At 39.1% G+C, this 16,361-nt stretch overlaps 1 protein-coding gene across 1 annotated transcript in view; it reads left to right on the forward strand.

Moving 5' to 3' along the window:
- The first annotated feature begins 6,871 nt into the window (after window positions 1-6,871).
- The window catches only part of LOC126100906 (uncharacterized), a 48,194-nt gene continuing 38,704 nt past the window's right edge, over window positions 6,872-16,361 (forward strand). The window contains exons 1-2 of the mRNA XM_049911573.1: window positions 6,872-7,015; window positions 7,112-7,243. The gene's annotated coding sequence lies outside the window, so the exon portion shown is untranslated. The remainder of the gene's footprint in view (window positions 7,016-7,111; window positions 7,244-16,361) is intronic.

The raw sequence follows: 16,361 nt of genomic DNA on the forward strand, positions 1-16,361 counted from the left end.
GACGTTGACCTCCATCTGTCCAACGGCCAGCTTCACACATCCGTCCACATCAAACCCACCAACAAGCAACAGTACCTGCATTATGACAGCTGCCACCCATTCCATATCAAACGGTCCCTTCCCTACAGCCTAGGCCTTCGTGGCAAACGAATCTGCTCCAGTCCTGAATCCCTGAACCATTACACCAACAACCTGAAAACAGCTTTTGCATCCTGCAACTACCCTCCCGACCTGGTACAGAAGCAAATTACCAGAGCCACTTCCTCATCCCCTCAAACCCAGAACCACTCACAGAAGAACCCCAAAAGTGCCCCACTTGTGACAGGATACTTCCCGGGACTGGATCAGACTCTGAATGTGGCTCTCCAGCAGGGATACGACTTCCTCAAATCCTGCCCCGAAATGAGATCCATCCTTCATGAAATCCTCCCCACTCCACCAAGAGTGTCTTTCCGCCATCCACCTAACCTTTGTAACCTCTTGGTTCATCCCTATGAAATCCCCAAACCACCTTCCCTACCCTCTGGCTCCTACCCTTGTAACCGCCCCTGGTGTAAAACCTGTCCCATGCACCCTCCCACCACCACCTACTCCAGTCCTGTAACCCAGAAGGTGTACACGATCAAAGGCAAAGCCACGTGTGAAAGCACCCACGTGATTTACCAACTGACCTGCCCGCACTGTGACGCTTTCTATGTGGGAATGACCAGCAAAAAACTGTCCATTCGCATGAATGGACACAGGCAGACAGTGTTTGTTGGTAATGAGGATCACCCTGTGGCTAAACATGCCTTGGTGCATGGCCAGCACATCTTAGCACAGTGTTACACCGTTCGGGTTATCTGGATACTTCCCATTAACACCAACCTATCCAAACTCCGGAGATGGGAACTTGCCCTTCAATATATCCTCTCTTCCCGTTATCCACCAGGCCTCAATCTCCGCTAATTTCAAGTTGCCGCCACTCATACCTCACCTGTCATTCAACAACATCTTTGCCTCTGTACTTCCACCTCGACTGACATCTCTGCCCAAACTCTTTGCCTTTAAATATGTCTGCTTGTGTCTGTATATGTGTGGATGGATATGTGTGTGTGTGTGTGCGAGTGTATAACTGTCCTTTTTTCCCCCAAGGTAAGTCTTTCCGCTCCCGGGATTGGAATGACTCCTTACCCTCTCCCTTAAAACCCACATCCTTTCATCTTTCCCTCTCCTTCCCTCTTTCCTGGCGAAGCAACCGGGGGTTGTGAAAGCTCGAAATTTTGTGTGTGTGTTTGTGTGTTTTTTATTGTGCCTATCTACCAGTGCTTTCCCGTTTGGTAAGTCATGGAATCTTTGTTTTTAATATATTTACTTTTTTAGTTTCTTACAGCAGATCTTTACAAAAATCACAATAGTTCTTAAATTCTACCTTTAGCCCATTATTATTGCTATTCTTTAATACTGCTCATTGGAAAAATGTTAGTTTTTCTCTTTCTTTTTTTCACTTCATGGTTTATGCAGTTTTTTTAACCTTTTTGCAATCATTTACTGCAAATGTCATTTCTGGGCCTATGACATTGAAGCAATAATAAAAATCTGATGATGCAATTTTGCTAAAATTTATGCAGTTCTTTTACACCATTGTGAGCTTTTTAGGACACTGCTGGGATCTTTAACACGTCGTCATGAATGGTTCTTTTTGTCACATATTGTTTCTTTTTGCTGCTAGCATGATTTCCAGCTTCTATCTCTACCTCTGCAGCATGGTGGTCAGAAATGGCAAGCTTCAGAATGCATTGCATGTAAAGCGGTACATTTAGTTATAATATTTCAATATGCAAGGGGATTATAATTAAAGTTAAACTTTCAAACTGCTGTAGAAATAACACCTCTGGTCAGAATGATGTCAAATCGCAACAAAATATTATCGGAGAAGGGGGAAAACGTATGGCAGAAGAAAAATAAATAGTTACAAAATGCAGCAATGGATGGCACTGTAAGCATCATAATTTAATAGTGGTCGACTACAAATGACAAACGAATCACACAATAATGCCTAAGGTGTACATTTGACATCAAACAAACTGTACACCTCACTGTGCTTGGATATGCGGGTGTGATACAGTCAGTTACATAACCCCATCCACCACAGCAAGGTCCCTTCACATTGGATGGGAAAAATTGGTTTTTAATTATCCTGAGGCCAAAAACAGCATAAAAAGCATCAATCACATTGGTTTTTAATTGTCTTGAGGCCAAAATCCACATAAAAAGCATTAATCAAAGTAAAATTGGGTTATTAATTTGACTGGCACAAAACATGTTCAGTATGCTGTCCACTGTTTTCTGCAACAAGTTGAAACAGCATGTTCCACAACTGATCGAAGTGTTTCTGGAGTCACGTTCAGAATGTGTTGTGCAATGCTTGCCTTCAATGTAGCTAAGTTGGCAATCGGAACACTGAACACAACATCTTTCAGATAGCCCCACAGCCTGAAGTCACACTGATTAGGATCAGGTGATTGGAACAGTCAGGCTGTAGGGGAATGGCGGCCGATACTTCCAGCATTTCCTAAATGGTGTGCTTCAGCAGCTGCTTAACTGGATTTGCAATGTGCAGAGGTGCACCATCTTGCATAAAAATGATCCCATCCACACATCCACACTATTGGAATAACGTGGTTACACAAAAGACACTCATAGTGCTTACCAATGATGGTACAGTCAATAGGACCGGAAGCACTGTCTCTTCGAAAAAACTACGGCCCTGTGATCAATGATGCTGTAAACCCACACCACACAGTGACCTTTTCAGGATAAAGTGGTACTGGTTGATTTGCGTGTGGATTTTCCATTGCCCATATTCAAAAATTCTATGTATTGACATATCCTGTCAGATGGAAGTGGGTTTTGTCTGTCCATGAAATCTTTTACAGCCTATCATTGTCCACTTCCATGCAAGCAATAAATTCTAAAGCAAAGGCATCTCTCGCTGGCAGGCCAATAGGAAGCAACTCCTGCACATGGGTAATTTTGAATGAATAGCAAAGGAGGATGTTTTGTAAGATTTCATGCACTGTGCTCACAGGTATGTTCGGGCAATTCTCTGTGTACTACACATTTGTGCACCACCACTCATCTCCTCCTGCATTGCTGTGGCCACTGCTTCCACTGATGTCGAATCAATTCGTTTCCTCCCTCTACCAGGTTGCACACCAAAAGAACCCATATTTTCAAATTTCCAAATCATTTTCTTGAGACCCATAGCAGTCATCAGACCAACACCTTTTTTCAAACACTTCAGTGTCCCAAACTTCTGCAGAGCGATGTGTGCACAGTCATCATTCTTGTACTGCAGCTTTACAAGCAGAGCGTGATCCTGCATTAAGACAGTCATGGTGAATGTCGCAGATGTGAAAGGAGGAATAGCTGTGTACCCGTCATGTTTATACCAGCTTCAATGGGTCATGCGCATGACAGGTGTTTTAATTTACATATTCTAACACATACAGCACCATCTATTGATCAATTTTCACGCTATTTTTTTTTTCTTCTGTCGTATGTTTTTCCCCATCTCTGATAATATTCTGTTGCAATATGACGTCATTCTGACCAGTGATGTTATTTCTACAGTGTTTTGGAAGTTTGATTGTAATCAGCCAGTATAACTCGATACTATTGATGTTTCTGGTGGAATCATTTACCAGGAAAGTAAGTTAAATTGAACTAGTATTAGGTGTAAAACAAAGTGTAGGGCTGTACATAGAGAGACATTGAACGAAATGTGTTTGGCTGTCAAGAGTGCAATGTCTGATGCCTACAGTGACTAGAAAGAAATTCTGGTCATATGTAAGGACTGTTAGTGGCACCAAAGATAGTGTCCAGTCCCTAGCAGATGAGACAGGAATTGAAATTGAGGGTAGCAAAACAAAAGCCGATATGATTAACTCCATTTTCAAATGTTCCTTTACAAAGGAAATTTCGAGAGAATTGCACCAATTTAATCTTCATGCCACCCAAAAGGTGAATGAAATAAGTATTACTGTCACTGGTGATGAGAAACAGCTGAAACTGTTAAAACTGAACAATGCTCCAGGCCCCAATGGAATCACAGTCAGATTCAATGCTGAATTTGCAGCTGAGTTATTCTCTCTTCTAACTATAATCTATCGTAGATTTCTCAAACAAAAAACTGTGCCCAGTTTTTGGAAAAAGCACAGGTCTACAAGAAGGATAGTAGAAGTGATCTACAAAACAACTGTCCAATATCCTTGACATTGATTTGTTGTTGAATCTTAGAATGTATTCTGAGCTCAAACATAATGGGGTATTTGAACAGGATGTCCTCCTCAATGCTTGGATTACAAAAACATTGATCATGTAAAACTCAACTCGCACTTTTCTCAAATAACATATTGAAAAGCTTTTGATCAAGGCAGTCAGGTAGATGCAATACTTCTTGATTCCCAAAAAGCATTTGGCTCAGTATCACACCTACGCTTATTGTCAAAAGTATGGTTATATGGTGTATCAAGTGAAATTTGTGACTTGACTGAGAACTTTTTAGTAAGGAGGACACAGCATGTTATCTTGGATGGAGAGCTATTGTCAGATATAGAAATAACTTTGACGTCAGGTGTAGAAGTAACATCGAGTATGCCCGAGGAAAGTATGTTGGTGCCCTGGCTGTTCATGTTGTATATTAATGATCTTGCAGATAATATTAATAGCAATGTCAGGCCTCTCACAAATGATGCAGTTTTCTGTAATAAATGCTATCTGAAAGATCTGCATAAATATTCAGTCAGATCTTGATAAGATTTCAACATGGTGCAGAGATTGGCAACTTGCTCCAAATGTTCAGAAACGTAAAATTTTGCACTTCACAAAATGAAAAACGTAGTATCCCATGACTGTAATATCAATGAATCACTGTTCGAATCGGCTAACTCATACAAATACAGATACTTTGTAGGGATACGAAATGGAATGATCACATAGGTTCCGTCGTGGGTAAAGCAGGTGGTAGGCTTTGGTTTATTGGTAGACTACTGGGGAAGTGCAATCAGTCTGCAAAGGGGATTACATACAAATCACTTGTGCAGCTGATTGTAGAATAGTGCACAACCGTATGGGACCCACTCCAGATTCGACAAACTGGGGGTATTGAACGTTTACATGGGAGGGCAGCATGAATTGTCACAGGTTTGTTTAATCTGTGGGAGAGTGTCACAGAGATAATGAAGGAACTGAACTGCCAGACTCTTGAAGATAGACATAAACCATTCCACGAAAGTCTATTAACAAAATTACAAAAATCACCTTTAAATAATTACTCTAGGCATATACTACAACCCTCTCCTTATCGCTTACATAGGGATTGTGAGGAGTAGATGAAATAAGTACTGCACACATAGAGGCATTCAAACAGTCATTCTTCCCGTGCTCCATAAGTGAAGAACAGGAATAAACCCTAATAACTGGTACAATCTACGCACATAACAAGGGTTTGCAGACATATATGGATGTAGCTTTTCCAATTTCGTCAGTAGACAGCAAGCCAGTGTTTATTTCTTCAGTTAGTATGATATTAAATCCAGCCTTTTTATTGCAGTGTTTCCTGTCTATGTCAACAAGCAGGTCGTTATGTACGTGATGGAGGTGTGATAGGCCTATAATATTTAAAGTTTTCTTTCCCCCGCTTCTAATTAATTGTCGCTAATTCTACTTTATCGTCAATGCTGAAACTACTTGCATCTATTACATTATAGTTACTGACTCTCGCTGCAGAGATTGCTACCCCACAACAACGTTTCTCTTTCCTGCTGAAGGCAGAGCAAACGATCATGGAGAATAGCCAACGTAAACACATACGTGTACCCAGGGTTATCAATTGGTGCAGTGATATTCAACTCATTGTGCTTATTGCTTAGACTTTGAAAGTTTTGTTTAATTAACCTGAATGTACGTTTGGCGTGCTGAGAATTGTTTGGAGGTATCACGCTACCAGATTGTTTTTAACACTACAAAAATTCCATTATGTAATGTTAGGGCTAGATAAGGCTACGTAGGCAGCATTATGTTATGAATGCGGGTATATCCTGTGGACAGAAGTGCTAACCATTATTTCATTGGCAAATTTAATTTAATTTGAGGGGAAAATGGTGGTATAGGTGAAACAAAAGGACACATTGGTACAGAGATCACAGTTGCACTGCGTACTTGGCCATTGTTGCCGCTAACACCTGAGTGACAATAATTGTTTTATGTATGTCGTCGCGCACACAACGTTCAAACTTCAGAGTACTGTACCTCGCAAGCCCTCAGTGATCTAATACGTCTGCACTACGAAGATGTACTTCCGAATAAACTACAAATTTCTGAAGAAGAAGAAGAGGTTGAATAAAAAACGCGTGGTGACCTCCAAAGAAATCCGTGTTAATAGGGTAAGAAATACTGGTTACTGTTTGAAGTTTCCTAGTCTACAAATTTCATGTAGGTATGTTTCTGTGCTACTTTGTAATGTTGGATTTCCACAGCTCTCTCTTACCCTCGTACCGCTTTACCCTCGTACCGCTAGTGACAGCGTGCTAATTAAAAGAAGCTTTTGTAAAATGTTTGTGGGCCCATACTGCCCAATAAAAATATTTTGTGATTTTTTAGACGTCTTTTAATTACAGTTGATTTCGAATACTGTGTGAGATTTGTTATTCGAGTATTGTGGCAGTTATCTCACTCACCTTTACTCATTCTAATATTATCATAGTTATGATTCACAGTTGGGTTTATAGTTTATTGCAATCATTGACTCCATTAAGTCTATTAATTTATATATATAGTCCATGACACGTCTGCGATATATTGACGTGCGTCTCGCTTCCTTCTGAGAAACATGTTTGTGCACGTGACGGCCATCTCTGTGTGAGATGTCTCTGCATAGGGTGGATAAAAGTTTTTTCGTGGGTGGGTCTTTAGGTAACGTGTAATATGTATTATGCGGGAGGAGGTTTACAGAAATTATGAGCTGATTAATGTGCGTATAAAAATTATGTACATAACCTAATTGTATAATGAACGTGGCAATTGTATGAATGCAACACAGATTTTCCTCATTATTATGAACTTGCAGACAAAGGCGTCATCACATCAGCATTGCTACTGTGATGCGCAGCATTGTTTTGACATGACACCCAAATGGTTGCTGATCATGAGTAACGAAGACCGAGTGTGAAGAAAGTGAAGATATCACAATGATCGACAAGTATGTGTTTATGTTATGTGTTTTTGTTGTATATGATGAAATTTTATTAATAATTAGCTTGCGTTGTGTAATGGGATTAACTATATGAAACTTGAAAACAACGACATAAGGAGTTGTTTCCTTTCTTGGGTGTAAATGCTATTGTTACTTTCTTTCGCACAAAAATTTAAACAAGATGGTCATCTCATATTTTCGGAAGTGACTTGCAGGAGTGGTGTCGTAGTATTTTGGTGCCGTAATCGTGGGTGTAACGTGACAAATATGCCTATCACGCATGATACAGTAGTTTACGTTCTTGCTATAGTTTCTCGTTAACGTCGTTACCTATCCAGGATATTTTCGAGGAAATACCTTTTGTTTTGATTTTATTTTCCTAATATGGAGTACACTTAATGGCCCGCATTACACAATACCTCTGTTATTTTGGAAATAACAGATGTGTGATTACCGAGTGAGCGTTGTAAGACTTGTAAATGTCCCTTGTGGATAGATTGCACACTGTGATTATATGTAGTCAATTAAATTAATATTTTGCTGAAAATGCTGTTAGCATTAAAGCTTTCATTTCGTTGATTAATAACGAATGTATCAAATAATCATCAGTTGCAGTGTCATTTTTGCACACCAGTACAGTAATTGTGCGTTTGATCAACGCAAAAACAAAATGATTGCATATAGTGTTGTTCGTGTGCCATTCAGATGGTTGACATGTCAGTGCAAGTTGTCCAGAACCGTTTTGTTGATTAGTGATCCTGAGATGCAAATTCTGGTCTAAGAATCGTATAAATAATCTGGATAGTTGTGGCGATCATGGTTAACAGAACTCTTGTATAATAGAAATGCATGCATCATTGTAAAATAATATATGAATAGATTCGATTGGTGTGGCAAATTACTGGATTGTACGGCATTTAAGTACATTGCAGTATTGGATCACATTATTCTAAATTACATTACATATATTCACAGACAAACACATAGTCCTCTCACTGCATTCTTCTCTGATGTGTTGGCAGAGTTTATGGATGAGGTTGTTTCTTGTTCTCATGTTGGAAGCTGTTTTTGTACGGTGAGATTTAAATTACAAGGTTCTGTTTGACGTGACCTCTAGGTACTTTTGCTCCTTGTTGTGGATGAGGCGTGAGTCGTCAAAGTATACTTCCAGAACTCTGTTGGCTTCTCTGTTATTGAGATGGAAGCAAGTTACTTCTATCTTTGTGGCATTAGGCTAAGCCTCCATTTACAGAAGTATGCTGCCAGGGCAGACAGATCAGATGTCAGGGTTTCTTCCATTGTATCAAAATCGGTACGCATTGTTGCAATGGCAGAGTCATCAGCATAGCCAATAGCTGTTTCTGGCATGTCAGCAATGTAGAGGATGAAACACAGTGGTGCTAATACTGAGCTTTGAGGTAAGCCATTTTGAAGGAATTTCTGGCTGCTGACTTTTTCCCACGATGACCTGGAATCCTCTGTTAACAATAAGCTTTGTCACTTTTTGACAGGGAATTATTTTCATCAGTTTATAGAGTAGGCTTTGTCTCCAGGCAGTATCATAGGCTCCTATCAAGTCAATGAAGGCCACAGATGTTTTTAGTTTCTTTTGAAATCCCACTTCAGTATGTGTTGTAAGGACCAGGACTTGGTCTGCCCAGCTTCAGTTGGAACGAAAGCCGACTTATTCTACTGGGATGGCCATGAGTATTGTCTGACCAATCCTGTTAAGTAGTACTCGTTCCAGAAGTTTGTAAACCATGCTAAGCAGTGCTGTGGCTGGTAGTTTTGCAGATTTCCCGGTTTACCTGGCTTTAGGAGGGCAATTATCTTGGCACGTTTAAGTATGTTTCCTGTCTGCATTAGTGATGTGAAGAACTTCGCTAACAATATTTTCGTATGTTTGCTAGATGTTATAAGAAACTCTGGGAGATGTCATCTGAGCAGCCAGAGCCTTTACTTGGTTTTGTGTCCTTAATTGCTGCCAAGATCTCTTCGGGGGTGATGTCGCATGAATATTTAGTGTCAACACTGGCTGTTGCTTTTAGCTTTCTAAGTTCACGTTTAATGCATATTGTTGTATCTTGGTGGTTTACCCCTTTAAATGTTTTAACAATGTGCAAAGCAATTTTGTTAGGTGTTGGGGTGTTTTCTTCTCGAGCGATACAGCTGGCTGCTCGTGGTTTGTAAAGCAGGGACCATGCTTTTCTGACGGATACTTTAAAGTCCATAGCCTGAGTAGTTTCCATCCACATCTGTCGTCGTGCGGTATCAAGGCTTTGTATGAGTTCATTTGCTATTTCTCTGTTACCGCTGCTTTGGTAGTCATTATACAGCTCCTCACATTTCTCCTCCCAGCCTGGAATGTATTCTTTGTGGTATCTCTAGTTATGTTTTTTTTTGCTGTACTGATGACTGCTCCCACAAATATTTTGTAACTATCAGCAGATGGAAGGATCCATCCTAGGCATTTATCGAGGTCTTCAGGGTAGGCTTTTCAATTTGCTTTTTGTAGGTTCCATCTGGATCAAGGAGTTAAGGTTATCAGTGGAATACTTGTGACAATTTCTACTAGGACTAGACGATGTTGACTTTGAGGGAAATCTGGCAAAACATTTCAGCTTGTGTTGACCAGCTGGTGATTTTCATCAGCTGTGACAAAGCATAGGTCTGGGTCATACTCTCGTTTCCGAGCTGCGGATCTGAAGGAACCGTGATCTTTAGCATCAAAAACGAAGTGGTTTTTTTTTCTTCTGCCCCGTTTGCTTAGGCTTCACCATTTGTATCAGTTGTTCTGTATCACCATTGCGTGTGGTAGCTGTTTAAAAGTCTCCTAAGAAGACTGCGGGATGGCGGTATGATTGAAGCACATCCACTGGCCATGCGGATCCTGGTGTTTTGTGAATGTTACTTGTGACCAGTTCACTTAATTATCACGAGTGGATATTGTCATTTTTGGAAGGGGATACGAGTGGATATTGTCATTTGTGGAAGGGGATATAAGCTGAGCATTCTCAAATTTATTTTTGACGTATGTTGCTACTTAATAGGCACAGTGGTATGTTGCGCCAATGATCTCATATCCAGTTATTTTTCCTTTGGAGCGTAATTGATCTCCGTAATCTGTGTGGGTTTCCTGTAGGGCAATCATGTCAATGTTGTGCTTAGTCAGTAACTTTTGAAGAATTTGGCATTTGGTTTTACTAATGTCCTCAATATTCTGTTGGTATATTTTAATAATTGTTCCAAGTTTCCTACATGTTTGGCCCTGAGAAGTGCTTTTGATGTGATGATGAGTCATTTCCTCTTGGTTATGTACTTCTCTAATAGCCAGGAGATCTAGAAAGATTGTCTGGCTGCCAGTTTTTTATTACACACTAACTATAATAGGTTGCGAACACCACTGTTCGAAGATGGATTTTCTGGTTATAGCTTTCAGTTTATTTGGATGTCAATTTTCCATTGTATCTAAAATACACCAATATGCTTAAATTGTTGTTCATACTGGATGTATTCATATTACTATTGCAATTAATCTGAAGCAAACTGCTACATTTATTTGTAGCAATGTCTGGCTTTGTTTGATTCTTTGCATACAAATTGGGAAGAAAATGAAGTACTCGCAGTATAGAACAGGGAACTATGTACACTAGGATCAAGATAGACAGAAAATGTACGTGGAAGATGTAGTTTGTGAAGTACCTTACATGCTATTTTGTCATAATCTTCCAATGATTGTTTGTTTATTCATCCAGGGATCAACTTCGGATTTGTCCTCATAATGCCACAGGAATAAACAGCTCAAAAGTAGATGTACACATACAACAAATAAGATAACTGTTATTGAGGATAGTGCACTGGGTGGACTATGTCCTTCATGAAGAAACCATCATGGCAGTTACCTGCAATGATTTAGGAAAATGTAAATCATATTGGGCAGACAGTGCTAGATTCCATCCTCTCGAATATGAGGACTTTGTCTTAACTGCACTGCCTCATTCAGAACAGTGTTCTTTAATATGCGCACAATTTACTCCAGATAACTTAAAACTTAAACATAGTTTTGATCTTCATCACTGCCTATGTTTGTTTGGTTTGACGCATACCATTTTTTGTGATGCATTTGATACAATTTGTCATCTTTGAACAGTGGTGCTAGCAACCGGTATAGTTAGTGTGACATCATTCAGTCATTGTGTATTTTACCTGTTAATGTAAGAGTCCCATGGTAATGGGTGACTGTATGGTTCAGGATGCAATTATTAATGTCTTCAAGCATATTAAAAATCTTTAAACCATCAGGCCGTTATGGAAAATTAGGGGGATTCATTGGGGAAATAAATGACTTTTGCCCATGCACAGCCAAACTGTCAGTTTGAAGAGTGAAGTTTGTATATATTATGGAAGTGTAATACTATGAGTGACGTTGTTTTCGTACGGGAACTGTGTAATAGTACATTACATTTAATACATTCTTGTGTATGCTTTACTAGGATGATGGGTCTTCTGTGTCATAGCAATTATGTTTTTTAAATTAAATGGTGCACGCTGTTTAAAGTTGTGAAAAGTTTTATGAGCTTTATTATTTGTGATGGGGAATTTTATTGGTGGTTCTGTAACTTATAGAGTATTAGTAAGTCACATCACATAAGTATAGTATAACAACCTTATACTACCATTAATTCAGGCAATACACAAGTATACAATCGAATTTAGGTGACAAATGGCTACAGTACATAATCAGGGAGTAAGTAGCTTGACTGCATCATAAGAATGGAATTTGTGATGTAGCTTAAGGCAATTCAGTTGCCAATAAGGAATAATTATTACAAACCATACAGTTTAAATAAATATATAATAAACATTTGTTGTTTAGAGCACAAATTTTCTGCTAGAAAGCTGTCTGATGCAACTTAAAAAAAACAGGGGATACATCATATCATCACTCAATATCAAGTGTAAGGTGACGTTGCATGGAAAGCAGAGTGGTCAACATTCTACAAGATGTAACATTCTGACACATAATGTATTAAAAATACGATGTTAATGCGGAACCACACTGTACTTTCATAGAAATTTCATAAGAACAGCGGAATAGTCAATTAGAACCCATTTTCATTTCTACTCTCAGTTTTGCAGTATAATATGGGCAGTTTATCGTGGCTGCTTGATCTGTGGTTGTTTGGGATACCCTGGAGGTTGGTCCCGAGCAACCACATTTAGGACACTGCCGACCCCATAAAACAATTGCGCTGCAACCGTTAACAAATGCTTGGTACTCTTGCTTTGTTTTGCTTTGTGTTGTGCATGGCCCTTTTTTATGTTTTTTAAATTCTCTTTTTCTTAAAAAAAGAGAAGAGACTAATACTAGTCCATGATGGGGGTTCGAGTACGGCCTTCACAAAACCAGAAGGGATTAGTGATTCTTATGACCATTACGTCAGTTCTACTTTCTGGGGAGTGATGGAGCCAGATATATGCTGCCAGCCCTGAGAGAGGAAAGTGGAGTTCGTTCATTCCCTCCATTCATCTCCCCTAAGACAGCCAAAATTTTTGTTTGTGTATGCTTGTGGGTCATTTCATGCCAAGTGGTCTAGAGGCTCCCACATGACCCTCATGGATTTTGATGATATTTTGTATGAATATTCACATATATTCTCAATGAACACTGGTAAAGTTTGTTTCAGAAATTCAATACTTTTGGAGATACAGTCACTTGTTTAAGACCATAGCACAGCATTCTATAGTGTGTCCTTGAATTTTCAGCAACTTTGAGATGAGATATCTCTAAGTATTTGCATGAAAGAAACAAAACTTGGCCATCTTATACAACTTTTAGAGCTTTTAAAGTAAAATATTAAGAAAAGAATTTGTGAGCAATTTTCATATAGATAATTTGAAGCAAAGTTGGGCGAAAAAAATAGCTGTTTGAAAAAAATGCGAATTTAGTTTTTTATATCTCCAAAAGTAATTGTGGGATGTACATGAAACTTTGCACACCATAACTCACCAACACTAGGTCTTAGAATATAAAATTTCATTCTCCTATTGCTTTCCATTATTTCACAAATCTAGGGTGAAGTTGACGATTTTTAAGAAGTGCTAAAAATGGGTATTTTTAGTCAAATTTTTCAATCTAGAAAAGTGGATTTGGTTTTGCTATGCAAGCATACAAGGCCCTAAAAAGTAGCATCATCAAAGAGGCGCACTGGAAGTTTGAACACTTTTTCTGGCACTCAAATTATACCTGAAATCTTTTGCTTTGCCTTATACCTGTTTATTAATGTCTGGGATAAGTGAAATAAGAAGTCCTGATGAATAGGACCTAGCTTAGGTCCGAATAGCAAAAGAATAAAAACAGAAACAATGTTATTTCTTAATTGTCACCCCCCCCCCCTCTCTCTCTCTCTCTCTCTCTCTCTCTCTCTCTCTCTCTCTCTCTCTCTCTCTCTCTCTGTCTCTCTCTCACACACACACACACACACACAATTATTATTAAGAATGAATGTAAATCGTAAAATTTATTTCCATTATCATCTAATTATTAGATACCTGTTTAATGAACAACACCAGCTTACTGACGGAAAAGAAGTGTATAAATGAGTTGCTATGGTCCATGGTGGCTTAACCACTGCATTCCGATTGTCATAGGGGCCACGCCTGATAGCTTAGCAACAACAGCCACGGGTGGGTTTCTTTACCACAGGATCCCAAGCCTGTTAAGGATTTTTTTACACAGGTTCCCAAGCCTGATAGTAAAATTAGAAGGCACTCTTGGGTTCCTTAGATTGTTTCCTCTAACCTATTTCAATTTTTGATATGCTACATTAATTTTCTGATGAATATCAGGAGGAATGGTGTATTGCCGGCCAGACGAATTTACCGATGGACCTGGAATAACTGCAATAATGTGGTGTTCCGGAACCCAGCACTTGTCACTTCTTGGTGGCCAACAAAATGAATTTGATGGACCATGTGGGTGCATAAAGTTTATTAATGCATCCCTTTGCTCTGTGGAGGTCTCTCAGATATTCCCAGTCCACCACACATTTTCATAGATGCATGCAACATATTGTCCTGGTTGGAGAGCAGACATTAATATGCCTCCTTCATTACTGTGCCCATTTTAGGTAGAAAACATGAACAGTCATTTGAAACTCTGCTGACCTGAATTGTTGTTTCATCAATAGGTAAAAAGTGATGATTTTCTCTAGTGCCTGCTACAGTTTGTCCAAGTTTAAACCTCTCTTCTTGTGACACAATATTTTTTTCAATTTCATCTTTACTGACGAAAACAAATTTAATTCCATTAATGTTTTCAGAGCAGAAGTTAAACAGATCTAGGGGAGTAAGATATTGTCTATTAAGTGGCCATTGCAAGCTTGCTCTTGGTGCTCTTGTTGTACCTCCAATCCCATCACAAGGTGATTTCCCATGACTAGTAGCAAAAAAATTCCATTCGGCTGTCATTCCAAAATCACTCTTATGATAGCACAAATTTAGGAAATTCTTGAAATTTTTATATTGAGCACTGGAGCCATCACTGAAATAATGAGTGTGGGATATCTGTGCAAACTGTGCTTTTATATATTTTATGAGCTCCTTGATAAAAACGTGAACTGTAATAGTGTCATGCCGCAAACAATCACAGATAATGCAAAAACTTAAAGATTCTACTTTCTCATTTTGACGAAAGTAGGTAACAAATGGATGAATTGTTGCTTGACTATTGTCCTAGTGGAAGCCTTGCACAGCATCCTGAATGATAAAAGAATAATTTTCTGCAAAATCCATTAGGACAACAAGCTCTTCGTCTTTCAGATGACATTTAAGGCCTTTAAGATGCAAGCTTTGATGCTTGGCAATGTAATGATGGCATGACAGACTCCATATTTTATTTTTTACATCTTCACTAAATTCATCCACTACCATTTGCTGCGTGTCCAGTGTGGCCCGATCGGTATGTATCCATTGCTTAAACACAATAACTTCCTGTGGCTCATCATCTAGGAAATAGCTGGCAATTTCAGATGCTATAGCTTTGGACCCAGGACACCTTTCACAGCGATGTAGCGTGCACTGTTCAGAGTTCAAACTGCCTTGCTGAGAATCTCCTTATAATTTTCACGTATACCAGCTCCGCTAAGCATAAGCTTAACATTTTGGTGAATTGCACAGACGGCAAACTGCATGCATTCCAGCTGATCCTACTGTTACACACCATTTGGGTCTAAGTTCACAAAACTTTCAGACCCCTATTTCTGGACCATTTATATTCTTATAGATAACATACATTTCCCGTAAATTGCAAAGTAACAATCTTTTCTGCATGTATGTCTTTCTATCTAAAAGTCTAACTGAAATACTATCTTTTTTTCCAGGGCACACCCTAATATACTCATCATCTTAAAAAAAAAATTCACACTCTACTAGAAACTTCTGCTGGTAATTTCCTGCTTTGCCTATTTTCGGGACGTGCCAGAATGCCCTTCTCTGCCTTAAGCATCCGAGCATTCTTCACCATTCTTTCGAACATGCCGAACTGAGCTGCCGTTTGTCTGACTGTCTAACTTACAGGTGCCAAGTTTAAAATTTGCATCTGTTCTTTATGAATTGCATTTTGCATCTTGGCTTTCAGTTCAGTCAGCAAATGTGCATAGTCGGCACAGTTTCCTCATTCCTTAATCTCTCTAGCATCTTCAATTTGTCGGTTTACTGCCATTGCATTTACAATTCTGTTTTTAATCACATTTTGAGCCTTTTGAATTTTCTTCTTCACATATTGGAGCTTATCTCTGTAGCTTACTGTTCTCTTCAGGCGTGAAATACCGATAGACAATAAGCTACTATTTAATTCTTCTTTTGGTGTAAAGTCCTCATCAGAATGTGATGATAGGCTGATCCAAGTGTTTATTTAAGGTAGTCCTGCAAGCCGGACAAATTTTCTGACCTGGCTTTATGTTATTAACAAGCTGCTTCTTCAACATATCAGAAGCCTTATTAGCTGTTTCAGTATCAGGAGTGCGAATTCCTGCCTTACAATTATGATTCACCTTCCCAAAGGGATTGAAGCTTTTTTTTTTTAAACCTCTCATATTGTGTCAATAACAGGGCGTCATGGTGT

This window comes from Schistocerca cancellata, chromosome 9 (genome assembly GCF_023864275.1).
Source record: "Schistocerca cancellata isolate TAMUIC-IGC-003103 chromosome 9, iqSchCanc2.1, whole genome shotgun sequence".
Lineage (NCBI taxonomy): Eukaryota > Metazoa > Arthropoda > Insecta > Orthoptera > Acrididae > Schistocerca > Schistocerca cancellata.